The sequence below is a fragment of the Crinia signifera genome, chromosome 9, assembly GCF_055691185.1.
Source record: "Crinia signifera chromosome 9, ASM5569118v1, whole genome shotgun sequence".
Taxonomy (NCBI): Eukaryota; Metazoa; Chordata; class Amphibia; order Anura; family Myobatrachidae; genus Crinia; species Crinia signifera.
Window position 1 is genome coordinate 74,880,342 of NC_139225.1, and position 22,835 is coordinate 74,903,176.

The 22,835-nt window shown below is 41.2% G+C and overlaps 1 protein-coding gene across 5 annotated transcripts in view; it reads left to right on the forward strand.

The window, feature by feature from the left end:
• Positions 1-7,295: 7,295 nt before the first annotated feature.
• Positions 7,296-22,835, forward strand: part of NEXMIF (neurite extension and migration factor) — a 371,829-nt gene continuing 356,289 nt past the window's right edge. For all 5 annotated transcript variants that reach the window (XR_014460689.1, XM_083159249.1, XM_083159251.1 and 2 more), the window contains exon 1: positions 7,296-7,917. The gene's annotated coding sequence lies outside the window, so the exon portion shown is untranslated. The remainder of the gene's footprint in view (positions 7,918-22,835) is intronic.

The window sequence follows — 22,835 nt, forward strand, 5'->3', positions numbered from 1 at the left end:
CTTAGCATGGCCAAATAGTAACTTTAGCATGGTATGCTGGGATGTGTAGTTCAACAACAGCTGCAGTGTCAAGGTTAGCCATCACTGGTCTAAGATAAAGGGAATTTGTCCTGCCAATCAGCAAGATTATCGTATAGTGAGTGTTTCCGGACTGAGCTTTGACTTGCAGGGACTCTTTTCTGTGGCTTCAGCAAAGCCATTGTAGAAAATGTGGTAACCATAGTAGCCAATGTGGCATTCACAGGGTTTCTAGCCATAAGAGACATTTCAGGGACATGGATAGCACTGCTGTAAAACACAAAGATTCCCTAGCACATACTTAGCTTGACCTTTATACCTCCACACTGTACAATTAGCCCCTACAGTATTTATAATATCTTCAGTTTCAGACATAAAGGAGGTTATTCTGATTGACACGCAGCGATGCGAAGTTGCGTGTCTTTTTTAGCCCGCTCGCCATTTGCATAAATCCCCGTCCCCCTTCACAGGGCGAATTTGCATAAACATCCATGCACAGCCTATAGGGCGACAACCAGATCATTCGATGGTCACCGACCATTGAATGGTGTGGTGCGCACACACGCAAATCTAAGGTACTCTAAGGCACTCTCAGACTTGCGTGTGTCCTGACCAAGGACAGCTGATGTCAGCTGCCCACCCTCAGTACCCGCGTCACTGGGTCATTACCATAGGAAGACCCAGCATTTTCACGGGAACGCCCATGAAACGCTGGCCCCATGGGAGAATCCCCAGGCCCCCTGCACACACTGGTGACTGCCCGGCACATGCACATATGCAGATATGCGCATGCACAGTAAGAAACCATTGTGCACCATTGCAAATTCGCAATGGTGCGCATGGACCAGAATAAGGTCCAAAGTCTGTTGTAGATGGAAGGTTGAGCTTGTAGCCAGAGTCTGATGTTATATGAGTTGCAGGGAATCTGGGAAACTATTGTAATTTTATCAGCACCCAGTATGTCACACACTGTAGTGAAAGCTGGTACCATGGACAGCTCACCACAGTCATGTATGCCTGCATGGTGTTGCTTGATGCATTACACATAAGAAGCTGTGCTATTCACTCACCATATACAGAGAGATTTTTGCTTACAGTAAGTATGCTGTTGCCTGTAAACATGTGATATCATGCTGACACTTGTAGTTCCACACAGATATATATTGAAACAGCAAACAGACACACTAGAAAAAAACATCATTTAAAATATAGGTCTCATTTAAGGGACATTTCAGACCCGCTCGATGCAGGCCGAATTCGCTACCCCGTCTGATGTTTGGAGTTTGCACATGTGTATGTCCAACCCCCTGGGGTTTTACACTCCCTGGGGAATTGGTTCCAGGATGGTTGGGCAGGAGGAGGACGCAGGGGACTGCACAGCAAATGGTGGTTGTGCCCATAGAAACGCTGGGCGTACCCCTGTGAATGCAGGAGTGTCAATAGGGCAGGTGGTTGACTTGACGCAGAGACCCCTCGAATTAAGCCATCTCCGGCCAGAATAAAAGGCAGTCTAGACTGACTTTTATTAGCGAAGGAACAAAATAAAATATCGAGGATGTGCAACCGCATGCGAGTGGATGTGTATGTGAATGCATAAGCTTGCATGCTAGTGAGCGGATTTGGGTGGCGAAGGGGGGGCAGGCATGTGGCGGGTGATGTTTACCTGCTTGCTAGGCAGCAAATATACGCAGCTTAGTGAGCCGTTCTGAATCAGGCCCTTAGTATTTTACTAATAACCTCATTCTGAAGGGACCCAATCCTTTTTCTTTTTAATAAAAAAGAAGGTGTGCCAGCGCTGGCTGTAATCATATATACCAATACACGGTTCTCAAAAGGTATACAATTTATTAATAACAATAAAACAATATTATAAAACAATTAAAATACTGCAATGAGTTGCTCTAGAACCTAAAAGTCCATAGTGCACAATTAGAACAATTATCCCAGGGGATATTTAGATAGATTTTGATAGCTGTTAAGCTGTTGTGATAATATGAGTATAGCGGTATATTATCATCCCAAATCTGTCTGGTCGATTAGAAGCCAGGGTCTGTGACTTTGTGTCCTTGGGTTGTCCTATAATTTCAAGGACTCAGGATATCCCAAAAACGAATGTCCTCTTATTAGTTGCTGGATAATTAGGGAGCAAGCTGTATCCCAGATATTCTTTGGTCCAGAATAATTTTTGGAGGATCATCGATGGGAGAATGGACTTGTCACTTGGTCGATGGAAGATGATGGTTTATAACAGCATTTATCTCAAGGCTCGAGCCTTGAGATAAATGCTGTTATAAACCATCATCTTCCATCGACCAAGTGACAAGTCCATTCTCCCATCGATGATCCTCCAAAAATTATTCTGGACCAAAGAATATCTGGGATACAGCTTGCTCCCTAATTATCCAGCAACTAATAAGAGGACATTCGTTTTTGGGATATCCTGAGTCCTTGAAATTATAGGACAACCCAAGGACACAAAGTCACAGACCCTGGCTTCTAATCGACCAGACAGATTTGGGATGATAATATACCGCTATACTCATATTATCACAACAGCTTAACAGCTATCAAAATCTATCTAAATATCCCCTGGGATAATTGTTCTAATTGTGCACTATGGACTTTTAGGTTCTAGAGCAACTCATTGCAGTATTTTAATTGTTTTATAATATTGTTTTATTGTTATTAATAAATTGTATACCTTTTGAGAACCGTGTATTGGTGTATATGATTACAGCCAGCGCTGGCACACCTTTTTTATTTCCATTTATATTTGGGTCTGACAAACCCAGTGCCAGCTGCTGCTGATAGCGCACCACACAATACTTTCTTTTCCCTTTTTCTTTTTAAAGTACTGTATGCAATGCATTCCCCAAACCTGGGCAGTTTTTCTCTGATTGGTGAGACAGATTGAGGCAGCTACTCTGAACAGTTAATTGTGGTTAAATCCTACATGGAACTCCATTGAAATTAGTAAAGATCAGTGGCGGCTCCATAGGACTGAAGCACGGTTTGGAGTCGCAGTTGGTGTGGCTCCCCTATTTGAATTTTGAACTGTGCTGCAGCTCCACCTCTGGAGCTGCCACTGGTAAAGATCAACGATACAGTTTACACAGTTACATTGTTGCCCCCCCCTCCACTCACACACACACACACACACACACACACACACACACACACACACAATTTAGTGGTAATAAGCCCAAGCCATGAACAATAATTCTCAAATTGTAGCAATGTTTACAAAGAGTCATTCAGAGGAAGTGGGCGAAAAATTGTGTATGTGGCAGTCACTGAGGAATTCCTTATCATGTTCCCAGAATGAGCCCTGGCATTCACTCTAGGACGTGGCAATACCCCCATATGTTTGGACATGCTCCACTAGTATAAGAACCCAACAAATCTCTAGGCAGCACTGCATCCCTGTCAACATAAGCACAAATCTTTGCACTTGGGATTTAGCATGCGCAAGTTATATGTCTGAGGAGAAATGTATATGCTCACTGCGTCCACTTGTATTTGTGCTGCCATTATGTGAACATGACCTCGCCGTACTTAGCCTAAAATATTTTAGCTTGTCACTTACGTTTGGCCAGATATTCTCTGGAATTCATTTAATACTGTTCTGTCTATTTGTAAAAAAAGACTGAACAAATGTCAGGCAGCTAATTACAACAATTAACTCACTGAATACTAATGTCTTACAAAGAAATGTATCTGACATTAAATCCATATCACATTTATAAATTAGAATATGTGGTTGTGAGCTAATTTGGGCTTATGTCTTCAAATATGCCTGCTTTGTATAAATAGTCGGCCATTTTTGGTAAAGTAAATTACTGATTACCAAAACATGACCCCCGACCCCCCCAAAAAATATTTTGCGCATTTTGGCACCCCCTTCCCCCCCCTTCAGGGACTACAGCCACATCCGTGGCTTAACATCTGTGGCTTAACTTTTTTATGTACAAATAGCAGAGACAGTGCATTACTGCTATTTCCCATAAACAAGAATACTTTAACTTTGTTCTTGAAACATTTTAAACAGTTGTTTATATTCTCCTCTTTGCATGTACTTGATCCTTCTTTTGTATTATGCTCTCAACAACATAAAACTTGTTCTGAGCTTATTTGGAAGAAAACTTTGAAGCACATTTCTAATTGTAGGCTGTCAGTTTGTCATCATTAGTTTTCATTCTGGAGCTATCTACTGTTTTTGTTTGGCTAACATGCTCTGTTTTGCTATTCCAGAGTATACAAAGGGAAATATGGTACAGTAGTACCTAAACAGGTATATACTATTTGTGAAATGTGGGGAACTTAAAGTATTTAGCCCTACGGTGCATGATTCTTGAATTGTCTGTTTTAATCTAGAATAAACCCTTTAGACCAGTGGGCCTTATTCTAGTTCACTCTTTCTGACAAAATTCTTCTTAGATGGACAAAACCATGTGCACTGCAAGGGGGCAGATGTAAAATGTGCAGAGAGAATTAAATTTGTTTCTGTGCAGGAAAAATACTGGCTGCTTTATTTTTACACTGCAATATAGATCTCACTTTGAAGTAAAACCCCACCCAAATCTAATTCTCTCTGCACAAGTAACATCTGCCCCACCTGCAGTACACATGGCTTTGTCCATTTAAGAAGGAATTTGTCAGAAAGAGTGAACAAAAATAACCCCCAGTGTTCCTAAAACTATTTTTTTCTGGGACTCCATCAGACAATAATAATAATTACTACAGGACCCCAGCAAGAAGCGACGGACTGGGCCGACAAAGTGGTCCTGGCATTTGTGCACACGTGCGACCTTTTTCGAGCACACATGCACTGCGCATGCATACGCTGCCTCTCCCGGCTTGCCGGAGAGAGGGAAATAGCGGCATGTGTTGCCCCTCTCTCCTGGACCTCATTAGCGCACAGAGAGACCCGCTGCACCCACCACGAGTCCAGCGGCTCTTTCTGTGCGCCAATTAGGAGGTGGAAGCTCCAAGAAATTGGTCCACCCGGCCATCGGCTCCTTCTGGCATTTGCCAGAAGTGCCAGATGGCCAGTACCAGATGTACTATTCTATATAATGAACCCACAAGAAATCCATCAGGGACAGATTTATGCGTGAACCGGTGAATATTTACATGGTGACACATGCAACATAAAAAACATATATTGTTGTTATTATTCTTCTTATTATTATAGTAGCTGTGGACAGATTGTAAATCTAAGCTCTGTGGTATAAATGTGGGTCACAGTACAGGTAGAAAATCCATGATTGTTAATGTGTAAATGATAACTGCCATACCTCTAGTGATTGTGTTATTTCGAGTTATACAGTACAAGTAATTTTAGTTTTGTCATTACTTTCAGCAAGTACTTTATGGCAAAACTGGGAGACATAAGGGTTTTTAGAGTGTTTGCAAATATAGGGGCAGATGTATTAAGCCTGGAGAAGAGATAAACTGGAGATAAAGTAAAAGGAGATAAAGCACCAGCCAATCAACTCCCTACTGTCTTTTTCAAAAACAGTTCATTTATCTCCTTTTACCTTATATACTTGAGTATAAGACGACCCGAATATAATCCGAGGCACCTAATTTTACAACAAAAGACTGGGAAAATGTATTAACTCAAGTGGGACCCTCACTCGAATATAAGCCGAGGGGGGCTTTTTCAGCATAAAAAAATGTTCTGAAAAAGTAGGCTTATACTCGAGTATACGGGCCTTATTTTGGTTCATTCTTTCTGACAAAATCCTTCTTAGATGGGCAAAACCATGTGCACTGCAGGTGGGGCAGATGTTACTTGTGCAGAGAGAATTAGATTTGGGTGGGGTTTTACTTCAAAGTGAGATCTATATTGCAGTGTAAAAATAAAGCAGTCAGTATTTACCCTGCACAGAAACAAAATAACTCACCCAAATCTAATTCTCTCTGCACATGTTACATCTGCCCCCCTGCAGTGCACATGGTTTTGTCCATCTAAGAAGGATTTTGTCAGAAAGAATGAACCAAAATAAGGCCCTATATGGTACCTTATATCCACTTTATCTCCAGTTTATCTCTTCTCCAGTCTTCGTACATCTGCCCTATAATATGATAATCTTTTGAATAGTAACATTTTCCAGGTAGACACTAATAGAGGGTAAACACGGTAAAATATGCACAATTTTTCTATTCGATTTTGTTTATAGATGCAGAGTCGATCCCAATGTGCGCCCCAGTGTAAATCGAATAGAAAAATAGTATTGTCGGGCAAGACTATATAGTACAGATCTGTACTATATAGTGAAATCGAATGCATTTTGCGTACCATTGGATTCGATCCCAATCGAATCGGGATCTAATCGCAAGCAAAATCACACTGTGTGTACCCACTATAAAGACTCGTGCACACTGGTTGACTTTAAAGTGAAAGCCGCTCAATATAATCGTCTGAGCGGCTTTCAGCATGAAATCCACCCAGTGTGTACGGGGCAGCGATGAACGGTGAGTGCTGCTGTGCGCTCCCGCATTATCGCATGCCGGCCACTGCTTATCTGCTGATCCTGCTATGGAAAGTCCTCCACCCTTGGAGAGAATCGCTGGGCAGAGGGAAAAAACGCTCAGTGTGTATGGACCTTTAGGGAATCTCCTGTAGTTATAGGTTCAAAGGAAACAAGAGTGTGGTCCACTAGGCTCATTGAGGACTTTTTTCTTATTATAGGTTTATGCAAATTTTTACAGATTTTCTGCTTCATTTATTTTATTTCATTATTTATTTATTAACAGTTTCCTATATAGCACAGAATATTCTGTTGTGCTTTACAAATGGAAGTAGAGGTAGGAGGGCCCTGCTTGCAATCTATAGTTTACACAGTTTATATTGGTATAGTGACATGGCTGCGGAGAAAAACTGATATACAAGTTTCACCATCCCTGGGCACCAGGCATAAACTTTTTTTCATGATACTTCTATTTCCTTCAAACAGTATATTTGATATCACCAAATATTCTTAGATGAATTATGATTATTCCAGTAATACTAAGGTAAACTATCCATTGCACATTTTGGATTAGTGCAAAAATACAGTCAGAACTGTGATCTGTGTCATTATTACTAGTAATTTATAAAGCACCAACACAAGCTAGCACATTCTCCCCACACAAGGGGTTAAAGCATGTTCTGCTGTGTTACCCCCTCCATCCTCTCCCCCCAGTCCCCATCCCCTTTGCTGCTGCCTCATTATGGTCCCTTTCTGCGCGTGCACCCGCGGCAGCCCCCTCTTCTCCGCGCGCTCCCGATTTCCGGGTGCGCGCCCTTTATGACAGGTCGCTGCGCGCCTCCGGATCCACGATCCCTAAAATCATCCTAGGAAACAGGAGAAACAATGGCAGCGGCGGCGGCAGGCACCGTGTGAGGAGGGAGGCAGAGGACACCAAGAAGTAACGAGGAGGACGATGCTGCATCGTACACATAAGGAAGAGTGAGGTGCACGGAGTCCTCATCCCCCCTTCCCTCCTCCTCCTCCTCCTCCTCTGGGGAGATGCAGCAGAGAGCAGGGTGATGCACAAAGGGCTGTGCGCGCCGGAGAGGATGCTGCATCCTGCAGGAGGAGCAGAGACAGGGAGGAGAATCCACCTGCTGCAACCGGGGCTCCCAGCCCAGCGCCGCCGCTGTGTGCCACACTAACTGCTGCTGCTGCTGCTGCTGCAGAGGGGTGGGGGTGGGGGGAAGAATACTCACTGAGCCAGGGGAGCACACGCCACTGAGCCAGCACAGGTGCTCCTGCTCATCACTGCTCCAGGAGAGACCCTTATCCATCCTTCCAGATCCTGAGCCAGGAGAGAGAGAGGGGGCACATCCTGCAGCCACCTCCACACCAGCTTCCAGAGCCCCTGCACCAGCCATGCCACCCTGCCTTCTAGGTAAGTGCTCATCCTATAGCATCCTCTTATAGCTACAGCAGCAGGGTGTGGGAGATGGCTCTTCCTGCCACCCCCTACATAAGCCTGCCAAGGCCTCTCCTGGCTGGTACCTCTGTACAGGACCAAGAAATGTGGCCAGGCCCCATGCAGATGTAGCATTCACAATGGATCATATTCGGTTTCCCCTGTTTGTATTGTCTAATCTATTACTGACCATATGATTGGATGTGCCAGTTTAGTCTCAAATTTTCACATCAACTTAGCCTAATTGGCACAAATGGTAGTATCGTAATGGCACAGTAAGATGTCAGCACCAGAGCAGGCGTGCTCCCCCTATGCAGCGACTCAGTTACTAGGGCCACTCTCACATTTCCCAAAAAGCCTTTTCTCCAGGGTTCATCCTCTGCACAGAGGTTTACTGAGCGCTTCTGCCTGACATTTACTTTATCTGCATGACATTCTGGTTCTGACTTGCATAGGAGACATACATGCTTATTTGCAGATGTGCTATGGGTGGGTGGGTTGGATGAATACAGAAACAGTCATTATTTATACAACATAAAATAACGTTTTGGTATTTATACATAAATGGCAAGAGTTAAATGTGTCTGTAATTGAGGTCTGTTAATTATTTACTTATTTATTTTTATGTGTAAATTTAACACATGGATACTAGGGTGGGAATAACGGAGTTGAAAGTGCTGTTACTTTTAATAGCTTTGTGTTGTAAAGTTTACCTGTAATTGAACAAGCATTGCCTGCAGCTAGTACAAAATACTGTATTTGGGTACCATAATGTAGTCTATATGTGTATTTGCATAGTCCTGCATACAGTAAAGAGATATAGGAATATATACACACACACGGCCCAGGTAAAAGTATAATTTTACAGTTGGATCTTAAAATGATTGACTTATTGTTTTGAAATCAGTTTCCTATGTATGTATTATATTTGGAATGCACTGCACATGATAAAGGAAAAAATAGCTGTAAAATATCTGAAAATGTAAAGTTACAGAACTATTGTATAGTGTGTGTATCGTGCTGTTGCGGTTTCTGTATGACCGCATACATAAACCGCACGTTCTCTATAAACCCTTTTATTAGCTGCTATAGAAATATCTTTACTTAATTACTAATTAGGAATATTAAAATAATAATGTAATAAGTGTCAAACATCAGACCTATTTGTTGGTACTGTGCTGATTTTCATATAGTCAATACAAACAGATATACAACCTACAACATTTTTTTATAGGAGAACCTGATTGCCAATTGATATTGAATATGTTATCTACAGGGGCCATTTTGCAATGTAGGAGCATGAAAAATGCCCTGCTAGTCCGTATTCATCCCGTGGGCCTCTATCTGAACAACCTATAGCATTCAGGGAAAGAGAGTTGGATGGAACCATACTCATTCACGCCAAGTGATATTTCATGCACAAACATGCTCCTTTTACTACAGGCCTTATGTGAGCATCAATAAGTGAGTCATGTTTGGTGTAGAGGTTTGTTAAATCGCAATTTACAAAAAACGATCTTAAAACTGTCATTTATGCATAATATATTCCTCTTAGCGCTTGTAATATCCTAGATGTAATGTGGGATACAAGTGAATTTTGTCTTTGCCAAAGGCCATTGCTGTTCCCTCTCCTTCCTTTCACGTTGTGTTCTCATGTATCCGTTCCTTATACATTCTGCCTACAATCTGAAATAATGAATTTCTCTGGAGCGGTTACAACCATGCAGTGATTTACTGGGCAAAAATGATATTCCAGAACTCCAAATAATGCCAAAATAGAAACATGGGGTAGTGATCATTTACATATTAACGAGGTAGCTGGCAAATAGTCACCCAAGTGAATGACTGTTTGGAATCGATACCAGAGAAAAATTTGGTTGCTAATACAATTAACCATCTGTGTCAAGTGCAATGGAAATCTCCACCGGGAACATTCAGTAACAGTTTCAGATTTCTGTCTAGTGTTAACCCTTTTCATGCAGCGTTTTCTGCATTGGAAAATTGGACATATTTATGAATAAAGACCATGGTATTTGTTGTACAGGCTGTAAGATATAACAAAGCATTGGGTTGTTAAACAGTTTTTTAATCTTTTCAAATCTAACAAGATGCACTGTAGGAATGTGACAATGTGACTGCCACAATTTTGTGCATTTCTTTGCTTTACCTCTGTGAAATGAATATAAACTAGCTAATTTGACACGTTCATTACCCACTGTTACATTTTTATTGAAATAGTTAACCATAATGTAAAGGACAGTGACTGGCCCGTGTGCTTGTGAGCAGTTATGAAATAAAAGGGTTCCCGTTTAAATGAGAGTATCTTGGTTCTCACCTTTGAAAACAGACCAGGGCCGTTACTTGTTCACAGATGAAGACAACTGAAGGGTTTGCTAGAATAAATACACATTTAAATATAAAGTTAGAACATACACAAATTAAAAAAAAACAATTACCCACATTTTTTTTAAGTGTTTTGCACAGTTAAGTGTTATTAAACTTTGTAGGTGATCATCTGAAAAGATTGCATACTGTTTACTATGCATTTTAATCATTTTACTGATCCTGTGTAGCATGTTATTTTGTGTGGCGAGCTAAGTCATATGGTGTGTACACACGGGGGCGATATGCCGTGGTATGCGAGTCCCGATGCGATCAGATGGCATCGGGACTCGCATCACACGACATGCATGGAGTGGCACAAATTCAGATCTGCACTATATAGTGTTGTCTGCCCTCTCTATCTGGCTGCCGATTTGCGCTCACACGGGAGCGCGCATCAGCAGCGCATCAGGCTCACAAGCCCTAAAAAAGCATGCGATCTGCATGCAATATGGCTTCCGATGTTCACTATATCGGCAACATCGGAAGCCATATCTTACCGTGTGTACACACCAATAGGCTAAACTTCACTATAGTCAAATGTTTATGTTAATAAACAATCACATGTAAACAAAACACATGTAAACACAATCACATGTAAACAAAATACTAAAATTAGGTTAATTATAAAATAAATCAGTAAATACAATAAAATACTTATTACAATTATGTATACAATAATCACTACATTAAATCATAGGTAAAATACATGTTAATAATATACATGTTATTTTAAGCATGATATTGGCATGCTTAACCACAGTTAAATCTATAAACAAAACCTCAATTTCTAGAGCAATCCACCATATTGTTAACACAAGGTTATGCTCCTCAAAACAGTTTTCATGTCACTGAATTCAAACAAGGATTAATGATAGATTTTTTTTACTGATTGTGTAGAAATGTGAATGATTTTATGCAGTGAGTATATATATATATATATATATATATATATATATATATATATACATGCAAATCACTGTATCTGCAGGGATGCAATATTTTGCATATTCTAAAGGGAGGAGATTGGTAGATAGAGTTGTTCTTTCAAGAGTTTGGAGAGACACATATATTTGCCTAGTTACTCACATGCAAATAGTAGAAATTGGTTTGTTAGATGCAATAATTTACAAAGCATTTAAGGGAGGAAGTAGTTTTAGTGGCCATTCCCTTTTGGTTTGGGATAGTACAATATGGAGGATGAATGATAATGAGGAGGTGGGGAGAAACAATGATGATGAGGAATGATAATGAGAAGAAGGAGAAATGAGGAGGGGGAATGTTCAGAATGTTAATACCTTCGGTGACATAATGTTTATAAGAGTCTACAGTGGTATAATGCAATATTTGACATTATGTGTGACACAATGTGTGGCGTATCCTGTAGAATGGGTACTACAGTGTAGCATAACATGTATAAGGGATCTACTGTGGTGTAATATGTTAAGGAGCTTTACAATGTGGCATAATGTGCAAAAGGTCATTACTATGTGGTGTAACATGTATAAAAAGTACTTATTGTGCCATAATTTGAATAACATACACTACTATGTGGTATAATGTGAATAACGAACCCTACTGTGCAGTGTAATGTGGAATGGTGCTATTCCGTGACCACACCCATTCCCTGCAAAACATCCCACTTTATTTTTACTTTTTGTTAACTAAAGACTTTTGAAGCAGTGCCTACCCGACTATGGGCGACATAGTGTCTTATACAACTCAATTGCCTCTACACTTCCAACCTAAGCGGCATAACTGGGTTATAGTGGGGTATTTGTGCATAGGCTAATTGTACATAGTTCAGAGAGGGCATGTCATTGCGGGCTGTGCAGAGTGTCACTATTCCAACTTTCAGGCATGTACGTTGCACCAAAAAAGGCTGGTATAAATTGGCACTAATGATGACTGCTATAAAACAAAGTACACAGATGAGCGTTACCAGCCATGGAGGCGCGTACAAATTAGCATGTGGGTTAATGTAATGCATGTAGCAATGAACACACAGTACAGGAGCAATTACAGATAACTTGCTTTTCAACTCTGCATGCAGCTCCTTACTCTTCATGTTTGTTGGAAGCCAACTAGCCAGTAATCCAATAGCCTGAAATAATGAGTTACGACACTATGCTATGTAATCATTTAAGATCCTGAATTAATTTATTTAAGAACCCTGAAAAGTTTAGATCACTAGTATGTACATTCCAAGGAAAGATATCTGAAAATAATGATATCTGAAAAAACTTGGTGATCTGACGGAGATTGAAAGTGTAATTTTCTGCTTAAAGTGTTTAAAGCTGTGGGGGAAGCGGGTGGTCAGATTCACAAGCATGGTGTTAAGCAGCCGCTTAATCTGCACTTTGTCCCGACAGTGATAACTTAAAATATCCTTATCCAACCATAACTTTTTATCTGCTCAAGGAGGTGCAAATAATATTATAAACCTGCAAATTTCCTCAGAAAAGAGCAATGTGAGTATGGAATTGAATTACGGCTTGCATGACCCAATGTGCACTTAATTGAATTGGCCAATAAGGGGGGTATTCAATTAATTTTTGATTCCTGTGTATTCAATTGCAGGCGTTTTTATGTCCTTTTTCACCAATGCGATGTCACTTTTCACTGATTAAAAGCATGGCAACAACGCATGCAATTTTGCAAAAAAATGCGTGGATGGGCTAGTAATTCACTGATCCACTTGTTTTTCAACCGTGCCGAACTGTTTGCCTAGGTGAAAAATTGTCACTGTAACTCAATAATTCAAATGGAAATTCGACCTAGAAATGTTGCAAAGTCCTGATTTTTTCAGCTACGTGAAAAATGTGGCCCCAATTGAATACCTCCTAATGAATGAAAAATAATGTACTATAAAGGTTTCTGCAATAAACCTGCTATCTTGTTTAGATTGTCTATGCGTTGTATTTTCAAGGGTGTGGTCAAAGAAAGGGTGAGCCGTCTTTCAAAAATGATGATATGATAAATGTGTACCAAGAATAAATAGGGTTAATAATCAGTAAATGTTGAAGGCTTTTGTTACAGATTATCTTTCATAACTTATATGTCAGCCCATTAAAATGCATTATAACCTCTGAAGTAAAGTTTGACATTGCTAATGGAGTCTTCTAAGTAGTCCCCAGAGTCTTGTTTCAGTTAACTGTAATCTGTGTCCTTGCAACAATAGCAAAAAAGCAGTGTGTTGACATTTAATGTGAGGTAGGCAGCTATATACTTTATCTTCTTGATTATGCTTATGTTTAGCCTTATTTGTAAAATAAAAAAGGACCTAAAGATTTTTTTTTTTTTTTTAAATTCAATGGGGTAAATGTACTAAAGTTTCTAAAATAGGTGATGTTGCCCATAGCAACCAATCACATTCTGTCTATGATTTCTCTATTGCACCCTAGAAAATGATAGACAGTGGGAAATTTACTAAGATGGGAGTTCTACTGTATTTCACATGAGATGTTGCTATGGGCAACCAATCAGAATCTACTACTTATTTATTTAGCACCTTCTAGAAAATAATAGATAGTATCTGATTGGTTGCACGTAGCAATTTCCCATTTGAAATAGAACTCCCATCTTAGTAATTTTTCCCCACAGAATCGGGGCAACATCAACTCTTTTCATTTTTAGAAGCTTTAGTAAATTTGCCTTAATAAGTCTGAATAGAAAAATGAAATGACACAAATGGCTCAATGGCTTCTCATTGTTATGTATCTGCCAACAATGAGTAATTGATTTGAAGTATAACTTGAATATTGATATACTGTACAAACTGTGTATTTCATTCTAAAAGTTGAGGGCAGTTAGCAGCTGTCACATATAAACTTCTGTGTGATTTACCTAGCCAACAATATATTAAGCTAAAAAAATAGAAGCAGTGCTCTAATAACTAAAAACATTAAATCAAGGTCAACAATAGGAAATAACACTGTATTGAATTGCATAAGCAGTATTACATACATAAACACTTGCAATAAATCCTCACAAACATACTGTATTTATGTTATTATATCATACTTTGTGGCCTTACATCTACAGGAAATAGCATATAAATGTAAAAGGCAACTTTTTGGATTTACTGTAACTTTGAGGTCAGCAAAACCAGTTAGTGTTTTCTGGTTACATCCCGTAATGTGACCTTAAGGGTGAGATTTAATAGGATGAGAGATTCAGAAAGTGAGAGATTTGGTAAGAAATCTCCAGGTTTTTTAAAGCAGCAATCATTTGCACTGCTAAACCAGTTTGATTTTGAAGTGTAATGATTGCCGCTTTAAAAAAAACTGGAGATTTCTCACTAAGTCTCTCATTTTCTGAATCTCTCATCCCATTAAATCTCACCCACAGTGTCTGAGTTCTTGCTGCTTCACCTATTTTTGGTCATTGGCAGATGGGACATTTGTTTTGTAAGCTTCTTGGTCACATGTTTTATCTGCTCATTTTTCTTGGGCCCAATTCTTGTCTTCACTTTCTCTTTACTGTAAAAACAAAATTAAATATCTGTTTATATTAAACACCTTACAAAAACTGACTATGGGGGTTTATCAGACCCGATGGCTGTTGTGCAAAGTCACAAGCCGATCTATTATGGAAAGACTGTGCATGCGTGTGGATTGCAGTTCGCACAGGAGACACCAAAACAGCTTTAAAAAAAGCCAGCGATAAATCTATTTACAATCACCCCACAGTTTGATTGAACAGAAAGTTGCCATTTGGAGGTACTCTAGTAGCCAGTCATTTTCTGAGAGTGTCACAGGCGTGCCCAGGCGTTTTCAGAGAGGGTCTGTGATGTCAGCTCCGGTCTCGATGAGCCTGTCTCTGTCCAGACTTGTGTTAGGGTCAGAGTTCCGGACACTTGCACAGACTGGGAAAATCATTTGATAGTGTGTGAGTTGTGAATTGATTTGCAGATCAGCGATCCATTAGCAAGTTATTCATAGACTTGCACGGAGCAGGATTTTGTTCTGTCTGAGCAATGGCTATCTGATCTCAGACCTCTGCAAATTCCCACAGCAGCGATCAGGTCTGAATCAGGCCCTATATGAGCTAGAAAAGTCTAAAAAAGCATGGCCTGTCCTAGAACACAACAGTAACAATAATATTATTATTGAAATGTTGTTAAGATGGCTGCACAGATTGCTTACCTGCCAAGTGACAGGATCTGTACGTATTGTTCACATACAGTATATGGTTGGCCAACTCTGATGAGACCCAGCTACTCAATGCTTGATCACTGGGTCCACATAGAATTTGACTTTCTGACTATATATACAGTACCATGGTGTCTGATATATTTCTATATGGGAATATTATCATGCAATGACTATACTGAAATATAGGACCCATATCACCAGTAATGTTTAAGCATGTGACCAGCATTAGACTTATGTAGTTTAAATTATCTTTTAACATATCCACTTTATTTAACCGGTTAATTTATTAATTAACAAAAAGTATTTTCTATGCTTTACTATACACTGTGATGGCATTGTGCTTGCTGACACCTTGTGCCATCATTACAAGGGGTGCAGCTTCATAGGAACAACCTGATTAGTACGCACAGGAGTTCCCAGCATCCCTACCCGATTAGTGTGCACGGGAGTTCCCAGCATCCCTATCCGATTAGCACATAAGGAAGTTCCCAGCATCCGTACCCGATTAGCACACACGGGAGTTCCCAGCATCCCTACCCGATTAGTGTGCATGGGAGTTCCCAGCATCCCTTCCCAATTAGTGTGCATGGGTGTTCCCAGCATCCCTTCCCGATTAGCACACACGGGAGTTCTTAGCATCCCTACCCGATTAGTGTGCATGGGAGTTCCCAGCATCCCTTCCCGATTAGTTTGCATGGGTGTTCCCAGCATCCCTTCCCGATTAGCACACACGGGAGTTCCCAGCATCCCTACCTGATTAGCACACACGGGAGTTCCCAGCATCCCTTACCGATTAGCACACAAGGGAGTTCCCAGCATCCCTACCCGATTAGCACACACGGGAGTTCCCAGCATCCCTATCCGATTAGCACATAAGGAAGTTCCCAGCATCCGTACCCGATTAGCACACACGGGAGTTCCCAGCATCCATACCCGATTAGCACACACAGGACTTCCCAGCATCCCTACCCGATTAGCACACACGGGAGTTCCCAGCATCCCTACCCGATTAGCACACACACAGGAGTTCCCAACATTTAATTCCATAGGGGGTTAAATTCAACCCAGGATTCAGTATTGAAATAATCTCAATCCCAGGAATTGTACCCACAACAAAGCCTACTGAAGTAGCTGTTCTAGACTCTTGCATACACTGACTGTATGCAGCAGGGTAAGGGGACAGTATCAGACCAGGTCCAGTGGCGTAACTATAGCACCGTAGCCCCGGTGACCGCGCGGGGGGGGGGGGGGGGGGGCGCTGTGCATGTGCAGGCGCCGGGGGCTGCAGTGCTATAGTTACACCCCGCCGCCATCCCCCGCAGTCTTTACCTGTCTTCAGTACGCGCTGGTCCCGGCTCCCTTCTTCTGCTATGAGGACCACCTCAAAATGTCCGCCCCCATTTAGCAGACTGTTCTCTGAAACTGTCTGCTGTATGGTGGCGGACATTTTGTGGTGGTCCTCATAGCAGAAGAAGGGAGCCGGGATCAGCACGTACTGAAAGTAGGTAAGACTGCGGGGGATGGGGGGGTTTGCATGGGTGGCGGGTGTTGGCAGGGCGGGCGCCGGGCGCCCTCCCTTTACCGGCGGGGGGGCGCCCAAAACCTAGTTACGCCACTGACCAGGTCTATATGTTCCAGATATAACATCCAGCAAAGAATTGTATAACCCCCATTGCCCCCTAAAGGAAAAAATAAAACCTACATTCATGATTCATTGTCCAGGACACAAACTGAAGAATGACCCTGACCTCACCTGTCAGACATCTCACTGTGTCACTTGTAGAACCAGAGACCTTGACTCACACGCAGTTGAGGAGCTCCCCCAGTCCCTTCTTCACCAGCCACTCACTTCACCACTAGCACTACAGTGCACAGAGTCTCCATGTGCAGTGCAAATCAGAAGAGTGCAATGCACTCTGTGTGGGGGCTGGCGTGCATCTGCGTGACCTATGATGTCACATTGCCACATAGACATTTATAGGTGATGGTCAGTTCGTGTCTGAGCAGCCCGAATAGCTTCCCAGGCCAATAAAATAGCTATGAAGAAGTCAGACTACAATGATTGCACCACTGCTGAGGACGGCGGTTCCACTGTTAGTGATCCCAGAATCCTGGGATTGAAGCCTCCAATCCAGGCGCTAAAATTCCAGACTTCTTGGAGCTAAATCTTGGGATCCAGCATATCCCGATTCCGGTATTGGCTTTCCTACCCAAGAGACTCTGTCTGCACTGTCCACCCCTCCTCAGGGACAGGATCTGAGTTCTTCAGGATAATTTCACATTGCAGCACCTGGCTTCTGTCACGACAGAGGAGCCGGCATTTTGGTGTCACCCCCTGGAAGGAGACTATTGATTGTTGGTCAGTAGTCTTCTACTTTACCATGCTATTCTCACAAATAGAAAATAATCTATTCAGTTCTCCGAAGCTTCCTTCAAGCTGCTTTGATATAAGCAACAATACCATTACATGGAACTTAACCTTGAATTTCATGTGTAAGTAGTAAATTGTGATTAAGAACATGACAGATAGTGAATTTCTTTTGGCTCCAAATATTATAGGGACATGTGGTGTCTTAGCAGCATGCTAATGCTAATATGATTGTTATATATTATATTCTTCTGCATAGTTTAATATTTCCTTTGTTGATTCACATATGCAGCACCCAGTGGGAATATATATATATATACAAATCCTTCACCTAGGTATTGTGTTATTTTGAACAACAATTTTCTTATAAAATGACATATTTGAGGTCTAGAGTGCCTTTCACAGCAGTTTGCCAATATAGCTATCACCCTACTGTTATTATGTGTGTCCTGTTGGATAACACATTATCTCCACCTGCCTGTTGCCACCCGGGCGTCAATTGTAGTCAGGAGCAGTAATTACCTGCAGACATTATTAAGGATTTTCTGTCTCCAGTGAAGTAAATTTAGGTGGCTGGAAATGTTTCTTAATATTGCAGAACTGTACTCCTGCAAAAAGTGATATAGACTTTCAGCCGTGCCTGACTTAAAGGTTCCATTTCTGATTTGTTATGGATTGTAATCAATAGATTTAATTTAGACAAAGGGTAAATCATTCTGCTGCAAGCGCCTCTGCTTTACAAGATGAATGTATAGTAAACACATGGTGTAGTCATTGCTCATCGTAAAGTGTAAGGCATACTTGCTGCCAGGTTGGCATGCGGGGGGTGTACCAGCAGGTGCGATGATGCTAAGGAGTGGAGCATGGGCAGGTCCTTGAAATCACATCATTGTGCTCCTGGCAATGCCTTGATGATGCAATTCTGCGCAAATCGCTTAATCGGCCCCTTCCAACGGAGGGGGGTATGTGCGGTGCGGGGGACGCCAACCATCTGCGAGACTTACCCACTCTTATGGAAAGTAGGTAGAGTCACACGATTTTTATGAGCCTTCCAGCTGATCCGTAAGAGTAGGCAAGTTTTGTGTAAGGACTGCACTGACAGGTAGGGTTATGGAAAAGGCTTCCTCCCCATTGCCCCTCAGTGACTTGAACCAGGAAGCAGTGCACTGCTTCCAGCTCTTTGCCAGGTTGGGCTGGTATCAGTCCATATCCTGGCAATAGAAAAGTGAGTCCATATCCTGGCAATAGAAAAGTATTACATTTGGCGGAATATATTATATTTTACTTTGCACATCCGCATTAAAAATGTCTATCGTGAAAAATGTTTTCTTGTATGTCCAGGTCAGAACCTTTAGTAGAATCTCAGGGAATACATATGAAGTGTTAACCGTAACATTATCAACACAGTGTCGACAAGGTGATAAATGCTACTGGTCAGACAACAGACAGGGCTGACTAATATTGTGGACAATGTCACTTGGCATAATTAAGGTGTCCCAATCTCTGAATGGTGATTTAATGGTCAATTTACTCTCCTGTGTGTTTGGGGTTAGGATTGGGATCAGTAATGATCACGTTCTGCTGGAATTACCTGGAATTTCATGGGCAAATGTGGATTAAGTTGGGTATTTAATTTTGGCTGTAGACACAGGCTTAGGCTCTCTTTATCCTGAGTTTTCTACCCCACTAGCTCTGCTCTTACCATTACTTATGTTAGGTTTTACTATTGGAGGCAGCTTTTAGGACTCCTTTATGTGTCCATTGGAACAAAGGCTTTGCAATATGAAGGAGCATTTAGAATGAAAGCAGATCAGACAATGGTGATAAGTAGCTAGAGAATGCTCTGTCCATGACCTATGACAAATGACATCAGTAATCTTTGTTCCTAGATGCTCACCAGCTGTGCTTGCAATTCATGTGAGTACATCACTCTGCTCCCCAGGTGTCTTTATAAAGCAACTTTGAATATGGGCCCTCAAACTGACCACATTGGCGACGTTCATGCCCCAATCCAAAAATCAATTCCTACCTACTGTGAATACACTCCAATTCAAACATAATAAAAATGATCATTTGTATTATTTAATTATTATTATCAGTTATTTATATAGCGCACACATATTCTGCAGCGCTTTACAGAGAATATTTGAACATTCACATCTGTCCCTGCCCCGGTGGAGCTTACCATCTATATTCCCTACCACATGTACACGCACACACATTAGTTCTAGGGATTTTTTGTTTGGAGAAAATTGACCTACCAGTATATTTTTGTATTGTGGGAGGAAAGGGGAGTACCCAGAGGAAACCCAAGCAAGCATAGGGAGAATTATGCACAGTTAGGGCCATGGTGGGAATCGAGACCATAACCTCAGTGCTGTGAGAAAGAAATGCTAACCATTACATATATTGAAAAAAATTACTTTTCTTTGGTTTAAGAAATATATAATTTTATTTTTGAATGATTAGTTTGGTCATTGTCAGCCACATATTGGGGACTTGGGTGAAGCATGTACTAAAGTGGATAGAGCTTCATCCAACAGTGGTCATGAGAAAGGAGAAAGTATATGTGTTTGGACTGACTGGTGATTTGGGTTTCATGTGGCCAATTGTGTGCCTTTGTAAAATGCTAAGAGATATGACTAGGAAAATTTCTGTACATAGGTCCTAATTCAGCTTCAATAGTAGCTTTGTGAAGATGCCTCTAGCATGCGGGCAGGACTGCCTCTCGTGCTGGGTCCCTCTCTCTATACAGCGAAGTGCTGACATAGTAAGATTAGTCACCTGTCTGTGCAGCCTATCTGTGTAGCCAATTGCCAGACGGACATTTTTCAGGCGACATCGACTGTGTGTGATGTCATGCAGCCTCTGTTGCTTGCTCCACAAATAGCCCGAACACAACTGTGTTGTCTGGACCGCATTCCCGCAATGCACAGATTGCCCCAAATCGCCAAATAGCAATTTTCACAAATCTGCATATGAACCTGAATTAGGCTCAAATAGTAGCTGCTTAGAGCACTGGTATTTGAGTCTGCCTATCCCAAAAATGAAGGACAGATCTGATGCATCTTCGTTGAACTTAATGCAGATGGATGCAGACTGTTCATCTTCCTGGGCATCACCTTCATACTGGAAAGTGGCTATTGGTGTGTGAGTTGGAGCAACTTTATGTAGAAATTTTGACGCGTATGCTGTGAAATCTTGCATCGGCCCTGCAGAACCCACCAGAAACTTGCAAAGTGATTTCCTGTTTATTCAGGGCATAAGGCTCTTGCTCACTGATTTATTAAGCTCGGTGAAGTGATAAACTGTGTGGTTTTTATCACCGGCCAATCAGCTCCTACCTGTGAAGTTACATGCTTGATTTGAAATATGACAGGTAGGAGCTGATTGGCCAGTGATAAATACCAGACAGTTTATCACTTCACTGAGCTTAATAAATCTACCCCTTGGATACTTGGACGTTAAAACAAACAGTATTGTATTGTAAACATTTTTTATAGTGATGCCTGGCAGTTAAATACTCAGACAGTTGGCCTAAAATACTGTATATGTCAATGGAATAATTTCTCTTTTACCAAAGATAAGCATTTGCGTTAGTAGCAATGTGAGGCTTTGCCTCTGTGAATTCTGAGGACTAGACATGTACAACTCATTATTAATATGTCACTACAATATTTTACATGTTTGGGCCTCCGAAACTGTAAACCTTACTATTGAGCTATAATAATATCACCAAAGCTTTCGCTCTGATTATCATGAAATTTGGCCCGCATAGTATGAACCACCGTGTCTCCAGACGTGCCAAGTTTTATGATGATTGCTTGTGTTGTTGCGAAGATACGGAAAGCTAAAACGACTTTTTTTGTGGGTATTTGTTTTTTGGCAGTTTCCAGCTGAAGCAGTTGGGGATTTCAGTGTGAAGTTTTTTTTTGTTTTTTTGTTTTTACTTAAAATGAATGTGATATATTTTGGGAAATCATTGTCTTGTTAAATTGAAACAAGTTTTTTTCAACTAAATTTTTAGAAACTGCTAAAAGTTTTAAATGATCTGGAAAGAGATCATGTCTCATGAAATGTTGTAATATACTTGATAACATAGTAAATGTAACTCTATGTTCACTAATTGTTTTTCATTTGATATCTTGTACTTTAGTGCATAGCCTTTAATATACTTGGTCGGAATGTGGCTACTACCCGTCTAGTGACCATAGTATGACCTGCACACCACTTGGCGGAGTCACTATCTTGGGGGCATGGTGAATTATTCCTACCAATGCCTTGACTCCCAGGTAGAGAACCAGACCCATAAATAGCACCCCCATCCCTTTCTCAGCACCCACGGCACTTACTGCTACACAAAGTTCCAGCTGCCAAAAGCTGCTTGCACTTTCCCTACCAACACCTACAGATGTGCCCTCCTACAGTGTTGTTTACGTATCACAGCAAACTGATCTTGGCATAACGGGGTGTGTGTGTGTACCCATGCTACCACTATGTATACACTTCAATGGTAGGATGTATACTGCATTTTTGCCACTATGGTATATTCACTTCAGTGCATTTCTGTTATCAGTGTGTTACATTATCATGCATGCACTACAACAGCTTACTATATTATTTATAAAGAAGCCCAGGTCATGTGCTCCCTAATGGCTAGCCAAGCCTTTGTGATGTCTGACCACACCCCCTCCAGTTGTCGGCCACACCTCTTAAGCTTTGATCTCTAACACTGCATTCCTCAAGTGGGTTCTTACATGTCTTATCCAAATTCACCACTACCCACAGTTAGCTAATCGCACAATATAACCTGCATTATTACTGTATACATGGTAACATTGTATACTAAACTGTCCAGAGGCTGGGAGCTTTAATGTCTACCATTGTAAATTGTACTTGTGCGTATGACAGCAGGACTGTATTTAGTTTTACTTACAGAATCACCTCAGATAAACTGTGAGCTGATACCAAAGATGTTCTGTGTATTG